Source organism: Cylas formicarius, unplaced genomic scaffold (genome assembly GCF_029955315.1).
Source record: "Cylas formicarius isolate icCylForm1 unplaced genomic scaffold, icCylForm1.1 PGA_scaffold_7__23_contigs__length_41026272, whole genome shotgun sequence".
Classification (NCBI taxonomy): Eukaryota; Metazoa; Arthropoda; class Insecta; order Coleoptera; family Brentidae; genus Cylas; species Cylas formicarius.
In genome coordinates this window covers 15,346,979-15,364,780 of record NW_026844352.1, presented here as the reverse complement: position 1 = coordinate 15,364,780, position 17,802 = coordinate 15,346,979, and the positions used below count along the sequence as shown (strand labels likewise).

General features: G+C 30.8%; 1 protein-coding gene across 1 annotated transcript in view; it reads left to right on the top strand.

Moving 5' to 3' along the window:
- Positions 1 to 1,968: 1,968 nt before the first annotated feature.
- The window catches only part of LOC132704523 (transient receptor potential-gamma protein), a 94,266-nt gene continuing 78,432 nt past the window's right edge, over positions 1,969 to 17,802 (top strand). Inside the window, exon 1 of the mRNA XM_060674551.1 lies at positions 1,969 to 2,005. The gene's annotated coding sequence lies outside the window, so the exon portion shown is untranslated. The remainder of the gene's footprint in view (positions 2,006 to 17,802) is intronic.

The following is a 17,802-nucleotide window of genomic DNA, read 5'->3' as shown; positions in this document are numbered from 1 at the left end:
ATCACAAAAGAATATAAATATATTAAAAATTAAATTTAAAAACAACCTCCCATTACTTTGGAATAATTTGCCAAATAATATAAAGAAGTCAACGCTTTTTTAATCATAATGTAGAACATTAATTACAAATTGTATGTTACGGCCCGCTAATATTTTTTTGTTTTAGGTTAGTATTATGAATGACTTTTTCTGTACAATGTATTGTCTTGAATTCTATTGTATTGCAAACGGCATTCTTCTCCCATGGATTCGATTTGGGACTCACTTATCTTGAAATTCGCCAATATACTTTATTTGCTTTTGCCACAACTGTGTTTCTACAACAATAACTGAAAATATCAAAAAATAAATATTACATTAGTTAAATGAATAGTAATCAGCTGTACTTGAATATGTCGAAAGCTCATCTGATATGCTTTGTTCTTTGTCCAAAAAACTATAACATTTGCTGCTAGAAAAGTAGACCAATTATATGAATAAATATACTGTATAGCTGTAAGCAAATTTTATTCTAATTTTACATATTTTTTATTTAAATAATATGTATTTATTGGCTTACAAACGCGACAGGTCTAATACAATCTAAGTATAGCGCGACCTTCGACAGCACACCTCTGACCCATACACACGGGAGTATATATAACATAGTTTAAAAAATAAAACTAGGTTACTTGCTAATAACATATCAACAGCAGTGTTTTGCACAGTTGAGATATAGCTACATTAAAATAGAAAACGCATTCTGATTATTACTAACTAGTATACACATTACATTGATTGGTGCGGTACTATAATTGTTAGTTTGGGGCTTTCTAGTTCTGTAAACTGGAATATTACTATTACTATTTTTCTATGAACTATTTTGTATAGATAAATTATTTATAAAATATTTCTTTTGTTTTGTCAAACTATCTCCGAAATTTATTCTGTACTTTTTCAACAGCATACTTATGTACTTTTTAACATGGACTACATATTACGCTGGCGTATTGCAAAATGCTTCTGATATATGCTATATATAGCTGCTTAATACAGTCTAAATTTGTAAAGCCGCTACAGTGTCTTACAACGAACCTGTCCATTTTTTTGTTATACAATTTACATGTGTTTTAATCGATAAACTATTAACGATTGTTAAATTCTTTTCCTCACTGAAGCTTAAAACCCAGCACTTAAAATATTAAATTTCAATTTATTTCGGAATTCCATTCAAATGTTCTTGAAGCATTATACAGCCATTCTCGTTCCTGACTAGACGATACGATAAACAGTAGTAGCCCCTGATTAGAGCCCTGAGGAAAACCATATATATATATATATATATATATATATATATATATATATATATATATATATATATATATATATATATATATATATATATATATATATATATATATATATATATACCTATAAATGATTGGGAAGTATAACTCCGCAAAACCAATGTTGTTTTGATGTTAGGCAGATATGATTGAAAAAACTTAACCAATCTAAGGTGAAATCCGAATTCATTAAATAAATTTTCCAATGAACTTTATCAAAAGCCTTAGCAAAGTCGGTGTATTATATCAACGTGCTTTGTTATCTAAGATTTTTGCAATATATATGTCATACAAGTTAGAAACAGTTGACCCATTTTTGAGAAAACCACGGGAAATCTTTTGTGACTCCGAGTTGTATACTTTTTTATATGTTTAATATGTGATAGTTCATTTACATTCCTCTCTATTTGTTTTTTTATTTAAATCTTTGCCAACAAGAAATAAGAAAATTTCATTTCTTGGGCAATCAGGTACTTTATCATTCAACAAATTAAATTAAATTAAATATATTTTTTGTTGTTTCAGAGAGCGGGTTAGAAAATGAAGAAGAGGAAAAGACGGAAGGGGAGATGCCTCTGAACAGGCTGAAGGATGCAGATACGTACATAGAAATGCCACGGACCGAAGGCGTTTCATCTACAAACTTTTTAGAAAAGCCTCCCATTGATAAAAAAGTAAAGGTGAGTTAACAATTTCAACTCGGCACCAGACCGTTCGGTTTATAGTAAAGGTATTGTGTGTATAGAAATGTCAAACCCGATCTAACCATAGAACTTAACAAACTATCAAAATTTGCTTTGCAGTAAATATTTTTTATTTCTTTTTTAATATTTTAATATGTTGCGGATAATTTGATTATCCAGGGCAGTATCAATAATTTAACAAATTTGCGATTCTTTATGGTAATTGCTCACATTGACCGATCAATATAGATAGTGCTATTACAACATTTTTGGTAGCTTGGGCTTGCCAAATTTCCAGAACGTTTTCAATGTTTTTTTGTATTTATTGTTGTGTACCTTACGTTGAGTTTGGACTTTTGTTTGTTAAGTGTTGGTGATTTTTCCATAAAAAAAGAACTGCAGGAACAGTTGTTAACAGTTGACGTAAGTGATATCAAGCATCGTTTCACCCAACGCTTGGATGGAATAGCCACGATACTCGGAGTTAGTAGAAAAAGTTCAAAATTCCAAAAGTATAGTGGTTAATAGAAAACCCGTGGATTATCAACGTTTACGTAGGTTGGACGTAATGTCTATTGGAGAGAAGCAAAATTTAATAGTTCCCGTAGAGGAAGGTAAAAGCAGACACCGTATAGGAAATGAGTTTAATTCCAAAGATAAAAATATGACGATTGAAATGATTTAATTGATATGGTGATGAAGCGTATAAGTTCATAGTTAAAAGCAGAAGAGCAGGAGAAGTGCCTTTTTGGAGCGCCCAGTATTCTGCAAGGTCATAATGGGAGAGCTACTATTAAGAAGCTAACCAGCACATGATTTAGATAGTAACAAAATTCAAAACTCTGTGGATTATGAAGGTTCCAACATATTAAAATATAGGATGATTTTAGCAAGCAATCAAACACTTTGAAAAAATAGTTCAACATTAAATTTAAAATACATTGATACGCTTGAAAGGGTGACACAGATAAATTACCTACCACACATAGAATACTAAATCAACTTTATGCTAGAAACTAATTTAACATATGCAACGAAAAGTTTATTTGTGCCGAAGAAATTTAAGTGTCAAAGAATGTGCATGAATATCATCCAAGCCAAATTTCTAGTCGATGGGATTGTTTAACTTTATGTATACAGAGAGTATTTTTAGAGTTAAAGTTATTACAAAAAAAAGTCCACAATTCTTGTATAAGGCTAACATTCGGAATTCGGCGAAGGCAAAGAGTTTCCTACGAGCTTGACGGGTTGGGATTGCTTACCATTGTGCGGTGCTTTGCATGCGGTATATCTGTATTCCAAAATAATTAGGCCAAAATGTCCTCCCTATCTTTATGAACAACTAATATAAATGAATAAATAAATAAAACCTTATTTTAAGCCTGGCGAAGGTCAGCTGAGCTGTTAACTTAACCGAGTATGTAACAAGACAATGCAAACTTCATTTAGTATACCAATTTTACATACAAGATATGAATCCAGCAATAAATCGAAAAAAAAAAACGATAAAAACACAATATTAAAATAAAGAGAACTGATTAAGTTTCTAGTAAGAGGTATTTCTTTAAATGAAATTTAAAAGCGCAATGTGTGATTGGCTGATCTGAGGATATTTATTAAGTAGTCTAACAGATGTAATGAGAAGTAGCTTTCAGTCATGGACTCCTTATTTTACGTATTTCATACTGAAAATTGAAGCAGGTTCTACGGAAATGGATGCGATTTCCACAAGACAGTTTTTCCAACAAATATGAGGGGCATTCAGTTCTAAGTAGTCCGTGAAAAAAACATGTAAAATTTAATTCTATTCGGCTCGATATATTTAATCATTTTAATTCGTGAAGTTTAGGACTTATATGATCTCTTCGTTTAAGGTTATAAATAAATCGAATACAGTAATTGTGTACTTTTTGTAATTTATATTTTGTCGGAAAATCCTATCGGGTTCCATAGAAAAAAATACAGTAATTTAGATATATTTATAGATGTTGCGGAGATTATTATTATTATTATTATTATAAGTCTTTTGGAGAATTTTGGAAACCTCTGTACGAAATCTGACTTCATTATCAATTACCAAAGCAACCCGCCATATCTTCTGTATAAATAATGCAGAAAAGAGCTCCTAATAATATATAATAATATATGGCTTGATGTTCATAACATAAATATTCGTATACAATGTTTGTTAAAAATACCTGTTCATAAAAAAGAATTTTTGAAAAAGTGCTTCTCCTATCAGATTTAAAAAAACTCAAATCTTAGAGTTTGTATTTATTAGAGCACTTTCCACCTGGGTGACATTTCTAGTTCAATAGCATTTTTTTATTACGAAACTTTATGGCCACTTTAACAATCCCATCGACTAGAAATTTGGCTTGGATGATATTCATGCACATTCTTTGACACTTAAATTTCTTCGGCACAAATAAACTTTTCGTTGCATATGTTAAATTAGTTTCTAGCATAAATATTAAATTCAGAAGACCTAAGTTTTTGCATGAATTTGCATTCTGGGTTTCATACGTTCCGTTAAATCTTCTCAAATGTCATCATTACAGAATGACAGGGCTATAGAATTGGATGCATTATGAAATATACTATAAACGATGGGACCGAGAATACTTCCTTCTTTCCTTCCGCACGGGTTTGGGAGCAATCTGCTTGAGAAAATCATATACCAGAATTATAGTTCGATGATTTGTATTGACTGTAAAATTTTGGGATTTCTACTGGGTTATATGGAGTACCCCTGCCCTGTTCCTTGGGTGAGTTGGACAGTAGAAACAGAGACCAACCTTAGGTGAAAAGGAACTTACCAAAAAGGTAACTCCAGGATCAAAAAATATTCTCACGATAGTTTTATTGATCCACAAAAAATTCTCGTACCACCGTTGCATATTTAATTAGGACTGATGAAGCAGTACGTTAAAGCTTTAAATAAAGATGGAGCATGTTTTAAATGCCTATGTGGAAAATTTCCCGCTCTCTCATATGCAAAATTAAAGGAAGCAATTTTTTCAGGTAATGACAATCTATTCTGTTAATGTGCACTGGTTATATTTTTGATACTATATAACCTTCGTTAAACCACGTTTCATAAAGATAAAATATTCCTTTCTGGTCTCTCCGGTGCTGTCTTAGCTTTCATAGCTTTCCCGTAAAAGTCCTTTACTGTTATGCTTTTTCCTGACAAAATCCATATTTCTTTAAAGTACTCCATAAAAGTTTTCTAGTTTTCAACAGAACGAGTGTCGAGCTCTATTAAAATCTTATCTGGAGTGGGTATTGGGACTAACTTTTGACATTCGTGGCCTTCCCCATTATGATGCGTTTCTATTTTTCCATAATTTTTTTTAGTTAATTTTGAAAAATACTGGTCCAAACTGTTTTAAATCAAAAATATGCAGGGTGTCCGCAAATTAATGGTCCAACAGTATATTCTACGTCCAGAATTATTCCTAGTTTTCTATGCAAATAAATGTCGAGAAACCTACTAAATTATTTCTTATTAATATTTCCGCCTCAACCTGATTCTAAAATTTCCGTAATAACTTTTTGTGGGTTGACTTTTACATTTTTTCTTATAAGATCGGAAAAGTTATTTTCCATTTCAAGAAAAGGCTACACCAGATCGATATTGCCATGTTTGCAAGCAAAATAAATTTCAAAAATACGCTTTTTAATTAATCAAAAATTGAAAAGCAAGCCTTAAAACCTGATTAATAGGTTTGTTGATTTTCATTTGAAAAAATAAAATATCAATCACAAGTAAATCTAATTGATTCAATTCCGTATTGAACGGCTACCAATGAAAACAACACTAATTTACATTAAGTTCTCAAACACATTTCCATTATTTCGAATACGTAGTCGCTATTTTATTTCAGTATTTTGAGATGCACGAAGCATGTCAAAACGATTGTTAATAATTTGATTTCTAGCATCATTAATTCACTTTAGTAAATCTTCTCTGTCAAATATAGAGTTACACACATTACCCCACAGATCTAGTGGGTTTAGGTCAAGTGACCGAACTGGCCAATTTACTGGACCATCTCGACTTATCCGCTTGTTTTCAAAATTTTCATCTAACCAGTTTCTATTCAAAATGACCTGCTGAAAGAACATGGCCAAATGAGTAGGGGAATATTCTCTAAAAATTCGGCCCGATTATTTAAAGAAATTAATTTATTTGTATTAATTAAATTATTTTGGAAGTTTGTTCTTCGAACAACCCGCATATTGTCATTATTCCAGTAGTGTGCGCTGTAACTCTTAAAAGTGTGAAAATGTTGCCTTGTAAGACCATAAAATTTTGTCCAAAATTTCATGATGATTGTGTATCCATTGGCAAAATTCTAAAAGATTTGAAAATTCATTGGGTCTTAAATTCTGTACTTTTAGATGGTGGTAACACGGTCCTCCTTGTAATTTGGGCCAGTCTACCAAATTGAAAATTAATTTACCTATGTCACAAAATGGGCAAAACTTTAATTTAAATGTTGATATGAAGAAATTGAAACATCATTCAGTAATGTAAAATTATTTTAGGAACATTGTTGAAATTTGCTATATGAAGATTTTTGTCAGTTCTCTTTAGTGTTCTCTTGTAATCAAAATTTCCCTTGCGCCTGAGGTCCACTAAACGATTCTACAGCGGTACCCAATAACAGTAAATGAAATTTTCTCTGTTTTGAAAATGCTTAAAAAACCAAATTTTAAAAAAATAGCAGACAGCAACAAGAAAATAAGGTAAATGTCAATCCAAAAGTTATCCCACAAAAAAGTTGTTGCAGTTGTTGTAGTTTTGTTACAAGGATCCTTCAAAAATTAATTAATTAATTATATTTGACAGATTCAGCCTGCCAAAATTACTGAAAGGCTCAGATGATAAAACTTTCTCTTAACCTGTTTCAGACATAATAAAAACTATTCTTTCTTCTTTTAGGGTATGTGGCTCCTTTAGAGGCGTTTCTCCACGTTTATATATTATACAGGATGTCCAAATAGTATTTCATTCCATTCTAATTTATTATTTGTTTTGGAAAAAATATTAAATACAAAAGTTATAGATTAGACCAAAAGAAACTATTTAAAATTATTTTCAAATATACAAGAAGATTCATAAATATTTGGGAGAAAAAGCTTTTTTTTTAATGGAACATCACGTATATAATTGCAGCAGTCATGGTCTAGACCTAGTGTTTTCGGAATTTTGACCCTGTGTTTTTAACGCCATTTCGGAGAGCTGTAATTTTATTATGCGAACAATTTTGTAATGTAGTACAGGCATTTATGCTTTTTATTATATTAAAGGCCAGATGTATAAAATTTCCACCACCACAAAAGAGGGCATAAAACAGAGGATAAGAAGCAAAATGTTAGTCATGAAATGCTAGCAAATACTGCCCAATCGTTTCGACTAATAAGTAAAGTGTGACTTATTTAAACTTTTTTTTTTAATTTACAGTTTTTTCGTAGTTCTTTTTTTTTTCTGGAACTATTAGTAATGTTAATATTGTATTTTCAATATTATCCCAAGCGTAAAATACTGTTTAAATTGTTTCTTCAAATTTGCACAGTTCATAATTTTTGATTAAATCTCTGATTTAATAAATTATTTACTCATTACATTGTGTATAAACATTTGCTATTATATGGAAGAATTATATTTCTTATTATATTATGTTATATTTATTCTGTTCTCAAACTTTTGTGATATTTTCGTAGGGTTCAAAAATTTTCAGTATTTCGCTCGTCAAAATGTGTATACCTCAAAAAATACTATGTTTAATAAAATAACAAAACAAACAAACATAACAAAAACACTCAGTATAGACCATAACAAACCTACAATGGGCAATTAAGTGTAAAAGGAAGTATCTAATAATGGCATATTATACATGGTGTTCCATTTACCACATATTTATGAGCAAACCTATTTATTTTCAACTGTTTCTTTTAGTCTCATCTATAGCTTTTGTATTTAACATCTTGCGCTAGGACAAATATTTGGACATCCTATATAGAATACTAGGAATATATTATTATTAATTATCATTAATATTTAATTAAATAGTTATTATCAACTTTGCAAACATATTTATTCTCTTGCGAAATTCTGTGCGATTCAGGATAAGGTTTGCTATTCAATTTAAAGTTTATAAAATGTTGAAATTAAACAATATTGCGCTTATTATCTGATTAAAGAACTTCTTGCGGAAGAGTCTCGATCTCAAAGCAATAAATTACCCCTCACAAATAGGGTAAGGAAATGCTTCGGCGTAATGATGACTAGTTGGATACACGCAGTCGTCATTCTCTTGTAGCTGTAACTTAACGGCCCTTATCACAGTTCTCGAGCTATCGAAGTGTAACCCGGAAGTTTCATTTAACAAAGGAACAGTTTTTGGCCAATGCCCATTTGTGCACTTTACAGTTTCCGCGGACCTTCGCGTTGATTAAAACAAAGCTTTCAGCTTTCTACCAGCTCCGACGAACTTGTCACCGTTTTAAGCGCCCTTAAAATATTAGCGAAACTTTAACACTTAATTACGACGCGAAATATGTTTGGTCTTAGATTATATATAAGATGTTTCAAAATTTTAGGGATATATTTTTCACATCGAAATAAACCTTCTTTTCCTCCATAAGCGTAGTGTGGCGAGCATACTAATTGATAATATAAATAATATATCCGATCTACAGCGCGAGCTAAATTTCAAGATTAAGAAGTAAGAAATATATTCACTACACATAAAAAAACTTAAAAATAATATACAAAATGTTACTAAGCATTCTAGTGTTTTTTCCAATAGTTTCGTTAATAATTTTAAATTTGTCACAGACCAAAAAGTAGTTATAATTTTTTTGCCGATGTCAGTGGCGCAAAAAATTCAGGACAAGACTGCCAAACAAATTATTTTCTTATGGGAACTCATCTAACACATTGTAGTAAATATTGGTTTTGATTACATCTCGAAAATTAATACATGCAAATTACTTTTTAGTACGTCACTGGATTTTACGTAAAAAGTCAATAAACTTGGGCCTTTGCAGGTTTTGTGTCTACAGGATCAACTGAGTGATAAGAGATAATAAAAATTGCAATGTTTTGAGAAGTATCACGCATCTAGTTACATTAAAACTCACGAACTTATTAAACAAAATACTAAAAGAGAGAAAGTGAGAAAACGACACATATTGTAGGTTTTGGTATGTTACTATTTAGCCAATACCCTACAATATCACCGCAAAAATGTTACACATGGTTCTAAATAGGAGTTGTTAATTTCCCTTTTTACTATATCACTGCTTTCCTTATTACTCAAACCAATACCTTTCTCTATATATATTTCCACACTATCGGGGAAAACATCAGTGTTGTACTCAAATTTGTAGAATAAGGGGATATGGAATGTCATTAAAGATAATCAACCGTTTCTGGTTACATACACAAATTTACGTGGAAAGAATCAACCAGACAAATTGCTTCACTAGTAAATTATGTTATACAGCGACAGTTTTCCAAAATAGATGCTCTAGAAGTGGAAGTTTATCGTTGGCCAGAATGCGACTCAGATCACCATTAAGAGATGGCAATACCAATACGTCAAGCAACATTTTTGGAATATTTCGAGAACGCAAATTTAACTTGGAAGGTTTCTACAGCGAATCTGTTTGGTACTTATATAAACTATTGACAAGTGAAGAATAAAACGTAAAAGATCTATACAACGAGTTAAACATGTATATTCACGCAGCTACAAAAGAGGTTCTATTGAACAATGATTTAAAAGTATAAGTACGGAATGGTACACGGCTGAACGTGGCATACTAAGACTAATATCAAAAAAAGATTGAAACATAGACATATATGAAGTTAAAGTGAGAAATTAAATCAAAGAAGTAAAAAAAAATGCAGAAAGACTAATTAAACATGTGAGTTACTCAGTAATTCAATAATCATTCAATCAGCTGTGTATTTAAAAAAATCGATAAATAGAAATGCCAAAGCTACAGAGGAAGTAAAAGCTATCTTGAACCTATATAAAAATGCCCAGAGTGCAGTAAAAGTTGGCAAGAAGAGATCAAATCGTTTCTGGATTAACAAAGGTCTGAAGCAAGGCTGTAGCTTATGTCCTACACTTTTTAAAATATTCATTCACGAAACGTTGCAGAACTGGAGCTGAAAAAAAGATAAGAATAGATGAGTAATGTCTCGCTAGCTGTATTTTGCTAACTACCAAGGTTAAAAAGCTAAAGACCCAATATGAAGATCTGAAAGTGGGAGAAAAAGACGAAAAGGAACATATAAAATACTTTAATTGAAGAACGCACAACAAAAGAGCATATTAAAAATTGAATACAGCCAGGAAAGGAAGCAAACCAAATCTTCAATTGTCGATTATCCACCGAAAGTGGTCTAACAAGTTGACACACAGATAAAAATATATAGAACTGTAGTTGAACCTATCTTGACATACGGCGCAGAACGACATGAAAAGCAGCATAGATACAGCAGAAATTTACTTTCTTTGAAAAGACATCTCTTATGGCATGGGCTTCTACTGAGAACGAAGGATGAAAAGCTTCATGAAGATGAAATTCAAAATATTGTGAGAGACAGAGCAATCGATGAGCATGACTGAAACTACAATATAAATTAGATTAGCAGATCCGTAAATTTAAATACCGTGATAAAGTATAAAAAACAAAAAACCAAATAAAAATACAAACGAAGTAAAAAAAAGTATAAAAGCAATATAAGTCGTAATGAAGACTTATTGTCTCTCGATATTTTTAATTTTAGTTGTGGTCTCAGTTAGTTAAGATTGTTGTGAATATCGACAAGCTGTTGATACACCCACACACAGGGTAATAGCATGATACGGAACTTTTTAAATCATGGTTAACAATGATCTGGGTAGCCGGTAATGTAAAAATTGCGGGAAAAACGTGCCAGCAAATTGCACCGTAGCTGAAATGAGCCGTCGCAAGACAAAAAGATCTGCACCAAGTTTGCATTTTAATTTGTTGATGTGTTTTGTTCAACTTAGTCTGTGATTATAATAACAAGTAAGCCTATCATCACTTACTGATCAGTTGCTTAAGTTGGTTAGGTGCTGGGTTCTGTCAAGGTTCAGTTTTAGGCTATTTGCCGATTTTTCGAGTTGCTCGTACACACTTGAATGGGGAGATGAATAAATTAATATCATTAATGTGGAGGACAAGTAACAACTGAACCCTGAGGGATCCCAAATTCTACGTTGTTGAGGGTTGAAACCACACTCTGATAAGAGACACACTGTTTTCGAAATTTTAAGTAAGATACGATGAGCTTCAAATCCGTATTTAAAATTCGCAATTGCGAGAAGGCGTAGGATCCGATGGAAGTTTGTTCACAAGAAAAAGGGCTGTAATAAACAAAATACGTGATACTGATCTACAAATATTCCTAGACAAATAGCTCAAATAAAACCCCCAAATGAATCAGCCGGTGAATGTTTGGTGTGATGTCATACACACAAACTTTGGTTCCGCAGCACATATTAATATGGCACCAAGATGTCGTGTGGGTCAAACACATTCTTTCAAAATATGAAATATCCATTGGGCTAGCATGGAGCAAGTATCAGTTGACACTAATGTTTTTTTTCTTGGGGCACATAGAAAATCAGGTGCTCAAAACTCATTGTAATAATTTCGTGGAATTTCGGCAAAGAATTACAATAGCTATCACAACAAATTAAAGCTTAAGTTCTTATCTTGTCTTATCATGTTAAAAAATCATTTATTTTTGTCAATATCTCGAAAGCGAATGAAATTCAGTCATACATAGTTGTAAGCGATTACCTGTTCTGTCTTGTCTGGATTATTTCTCGAAGTATATGAACCACCGCCAGGGACGAAAGACCACTTTTTGAACGACAATTCTTGTCGGACATCTGGTTCAGGAACTTTAATGAAAGAGAGTAGGGAATACACAATAGAATTGGCAGAAGGAATATACAAGGAGTTAAATATAACAGTTGCTTGGGTTAATTTGGACTTTTCATTGATTATATTTCATGTATACAGGGTGACTCGTTTACAAAACTTACATTTTTCAATGAAAACAATATTGCAGTGTTGTATACTTCGCGCACGATCAGTTTTCTCATTTTTTTCAAGTGCAAAACCTCGTGTACTATGTTATATTTAGTTCTAATAATAATAAATAATAATAATAATGATAATAATAATAATGATAATAATAATAATGATAATAATAATAATGATAATAATAATAATAATAATAATAATAATAATAATAATAATAATAACAAATGGTAACCCTACAGGTTCTAAGTGTCAATGCAATATTTTTATGAACAGAAATTTTCCAAAAAACATCCAGTTTTTTTTTAAAGGGAATTTAAATTTTCAGCGATATCTGTAATTGCTGTGCAATACTCAACATTTAGTTTGTGATTCAATAGCAGCGGAAAAACAGACAAATTGAAGTTGACAGCAAGTCCGATATAGTCCTGCCATAGAAAGCTATCAAAATGCACAATATAGGAAATGGATCAACAGAGTGATTCGCCTAAGGAGCCCAAAGCTAACTTCACTGGACATTTTTTATGGAGTACTCTTAAGAATCTAGTGTATAAAAATAAAACAGACCCTGCCCACGAAATTAGAGACGAAGTACGTGAAGTTATACACTATCTACGAGTGTCTTATCTAAATGAAACTGAGAGCCTCAGACTTAGACTTAAAGCACCTCTTCTTAAATAATTTTTGTTAATTTGTTTAGGTTAGCAAATTTCTTTTATATAGCGTTTGTAGCTAAGCGTTGTAAGATATTGTTAGATAATCTATAATAGACATTTTTACAATTTTTAAGTTTCATTTTACGAGAAAACTGGTAATGCGCGAAGTATCGCCAAGCTGTGAGATTTTTTGCATTGAAACCTACAAATTTTGCATACTTTGCATGTTTTTATGACCAAAGAGAATTTGAAGGAATATGTGATAAGATGTAAACGAATTTCACACATAACATAAATTAACCAATACGGGCGGATCCTTATTGCGAACGATTGAAAAAGCGACGGGCGTGGGCAGTAGCTAATTAATCGACGACGCAACTTCTTGATGAAACGTAATAAAAATATTCATTTGTCCGTCGTGACCGACGACAATTTCGCTGAAACGTTAAGTAATAAAAAATCTAATAAAGCTGCCGGAGATCCCTCGCAATATAATAAATTAAAGTGACCTCAAAGAGCTCCGTCCTCGCGGGGTTCTAACGTTACGTAATGCCGCGTTATTTCTCGCACGTATATGGGGTTTTATCCACGTGACGCAATCATATCATAACTGGTTCGTCTCCGTCGACCGTCAACCTCCAACGCAGCTTTTTTTACCAAAAACAAATTAATAAAGTAGAAGATTAAAAGTCCAGAGCGTTCTGATATATTTTGAGGCCTGCAGCGTTCTTATATTTTAAATTACAAAAGAACACGAAGTACGATTGTAAGAAATCTGCTAAATTTGATTATCAACTTTGAGAATTTAAAATTTCTTTTCTTATTCCTCTATTATTTTACAAATTAAGATTTTAAATTTTTATTCAAGTTTTTTACCTGGAATACAAAAGTTGAATGACATTCGAGCGCCATTTAAATTAAGCAAGATTTCGGCCATGTTTTTTTGCAGAAGGCCATCACTGTACTAAATATAATATCAGAGCAATCGGCTTTGAGTTGAAAAATTATTTGCTTTCCGGAATAAATAAAAACATTTCATTTAATTGAATGTGAATTGTATTGCTTGTATCGAGTTTGTTATGGAATTAAAGGTTTCTGGGTTAATTTACACTAAATATCACTTAGTGATATATACAAAATGTTCGAGAACATGTAACAACTTTCTTATATTAAATTTAGTTTAAACTTAAAAGTTGAAAGTTTGCTTTATATTTTTCTGAAAACATTTTGGTGAGTTTCTGGATTTATTATACCAATTTTCAGTAAAAAAATATTTAAATAAATATGTCAAAAAGGATCAGTCATTCAGCAGAAATAAGGTAGTATTTGTTTCGTCAATGAAATAGAACAGCGGAGTAATTGCTAATGAATGATGAGTTGACTTTGGAAACAAGAACATTTAAGTGTATGCTAAAATCATTTAATAATTTTCCTTTGTATTTTATTGAGAATTTGTCAATCTAACTTGAATAATTTAAATTGCAATGGTGAAACGGAAATTAGGAAATGACATAATATACTATAGAGTCATGGAACAAAAATAATTTCATAGGTCTTCCAGGAACTATTAGCAAAACATTCCATCAAAACTTTTTAATATGGAGAGGGTAGTCTGAAGTTGTAGGCTGCCTTTTCTTGGTAGTTTGCAGGGCCAATTTACTGGCTAAAGGAAGATCCTAATATTTTTTTTAAAGAACTTCCACAGGCTACTTTATTACTATTTATGGATTCCACCTGCGCCGGTTGTTGTTGAATCACACATGCTGACATTTTGAACTGAACTGAATTGAACAGTTTCAGTTAAGCTAATGATTGGCGAAACGTCAGCAGAAAAATTTTTCTTCGAGATGTCATGTTACCATTTGCAGAGGATCACGTGCCCTTAATATGGAAGTATCAACAGGATAATGATCGAAAACATGCTTCTCGCGAAGGGAAACAGTTTTTTTTTTATAAGAATGCTGTTGATTTAGTTTCGTCGTCTTCCCAATCTCCAGATCTCAATGTGATTGGCAATCTTTGGAGTCACCTTAAAAATGAAATTGCAAGCATGAAACAAAAAACAAGCAAAAACTTTGGGAAATAACTGAAGCATAATGGGAACGAATACCAGTACAATTTTCTCAAATGCAATGAAGTTAGTAAATCTAAAGGTCACAAATCTTAGTATTAGATATTTATTTAAAAATGTTTGTGTGTAATTTAATCATTTTGAAAAGCTCAATTTTTGTTTCCAGATATTATTTTTTCATTCATTTCATTCATTTGTCAAATATTTTAATGATTGCAATGTTAGATTTGATTTATTTTTAATTTTTTCCATTGCTAATTATATGTTTTACTTTTACTCAAGAGCGAAGTACCTTTAAATTTAACACTATCGAAAAAAGTTATTAAACAAAGTTTATCAGAACTAAAAACTACGTTCAAATATGGAATCACATCCATTTTCATTTAAAAAATTAGTTAGGTGCTTTATGGTATACATTTATTATTTTACAAATAAAAACTTACATACAAATAATAATTTGTGCAACTAATGAAATTTTAATTCTATAAATAAACAGAAACTTCATTTTCACTCAGTCGACTAATGTCTAGTTCATTGCACAAATTGAACATATTGACAAATATGTGTAATACATTCCAGATCATTTCTAAACAAATTTCCTGGCATTTTCTTAAAAGAATTCTTTCTGATATGTTTTGAATGATATGTCGAACGTATCTATTGATTTTTACCAATGAAAGCCTATTATATATTTGCGACTCATTTCCTTATAGAGCAAACATGAGGAAACCAAACATAAAAAAATTTAACGTAAACGTTGTTAAAAGAATTTCTTTCAAATGTTTATTATTATAAGAATTTATTTTATTATTGTCATTGTTATTCTAATTCAAAAATTTTAATACACGTTAATAAAAAGAAATATATAGGAACAAACACTAATGGTACATATAATTAAATCAGATTCCTAGCAGTTGCTTGACATTACATATTACATAACATATAATTTGTGTTTTAATTTTCTAGTATTCGTTTCTTCGTCCGTTTTTGTCCATCGGAATTTTTTAAAATATTTTATTACAATTTCGAAATCTATAATTTCTTCAAAAATTAAAACATTTCTCATTTGGGAAAAATCACGTTCCATAAAGAAATCGACCCCAAATAGATAACAAAGACCTTCAGTTGGAAAAATCGATGAATGTTTAATATATATAAAATTCAAAATATGTCAGAAACGGTATGAAGATGTCTGGAAAGTTGCGAGCAATTAAACAATGTTTTAATGTACAGGGTGCGTTATTTAAAATAAGAGCGTTTGTGCAAAAGAGGAATATGCTCTTTTTTACAGGTTAATCATAAAATATTTTAAATATCAAAATACACCACAATATAGATATTTTCGAAACTAACTAAAACTAAAATATTTCTATGCCTAATTATCACCTATTTTATTTGATCACACCTTTAGTAATTGTGACGTATTTGTCAAAATAATAAAAATGTTTACTATAGAATAGAGAACAGTAATGTAAAATAACGAGAGGGCAGCAATTGTTATGGCTAAGTTTGTGAAAAGTGTCAAGGGAGTACCCAAATATTTCACTATGCAGAAGTTTAGTTCAGAAGTTAGTAAGTATGGTTAGACAAACTGGACCAGGTCAAAAAAAAAGGCAAACCTTAATTCTAAAGTAATTATAAATTTATAAAAAGAATAATTTTTCTCAGAATTTGAACATATCTACTGTCTATAATACCATCTAATTTTAAAAGTACAAATGAATCTAAACTACTTTTGCTATTAATCTAACAAACAAGCCACCCTTTATAGAATTTTACCAAAAGATAATACTTCGAAAATATGTTAATTGCTTCATTTTGCTGAACATTCTATCGCGAAAGAAAATGGACTAGAATTTAAAATTTTTCGATACTAACACCACACCATCGATCATATTCGAAGTTTTCACTTTGAGCCCGTCGTTTGTGTACGAAAGAGTGATTTATCTTATCCATAAAAGACATCCACCTTTCGTATAAAAAGCGGATGTAATTATTTACATTCCAAAAAAGAATAACACATCTAAAATCTACCACAAAATTCTGAAAGTTATATGTACTGGGTATCGTCACTTTTATGGGGTACCTCGGTTAATTTTTTGTATAGAAAGTTGAGGTTTACGCGACACTGTGCTATTTTTTTGTGAAATTAAAGATGCCGCCAACAGAATTATTGGTTAATTTTTGAGATACAGGGTGAAATCCGAAACTATCGATTTTGGGAACACCCCCGTGTTTCCGTTGTCGGAGAGTTGAAGAGTTTAAAAAACTTTCAAATACGATTTTTTCCATAGAATCTAGTGGTGTAGTTTGTTTTTTACTTGCTCTAACCGTTTTTTAGTTTTGAAGCAAACGTACATTTTTTTAAACACCCAATATTATATTTTTTACTTTAATTGGAAATTAAATAAATAAAATTAGAAATCATTAGGGCTTTTATGAAATATGAAGTTGTTTTGAAAATTAAGCTCAAAATTATTTTTTTTTTAATTTTTACTTTATTTATTTGTAGCAGTAGGCCATAGTAAATTAACTAAATCAACTAAAAATAAGATACATTTAAGCACTTATCACTTTTTTATGTTTTTTAAAATAACAATATCTTATTAATATGGTAAATATTATGTTATTATAATATTAGTAAATCGTTGGCTATGACTCGTCTATGAAAAACAAAAAAACAAATGTGTCAAAAACTTACGACACTGTCAGTTTTTAATTAAATTTTTATTACCTATCCATTTGTTCTTTCTGTGTTTGTTTAATTTTAATTAATTTTCTATAATAATGGCAGCGTATGAAATTTCTGAAAAATATGTTGTTTACAATGCAACGAAAATGCCCAAAAAGATTTGGAATGACATTACCACAGGTAACGCTTTTAAAGGGATAGTCAGCATAATTATTATATCATATAAATATGTTTTCTTTATATTAGATACCCAGAGAGACAACAACCGTTT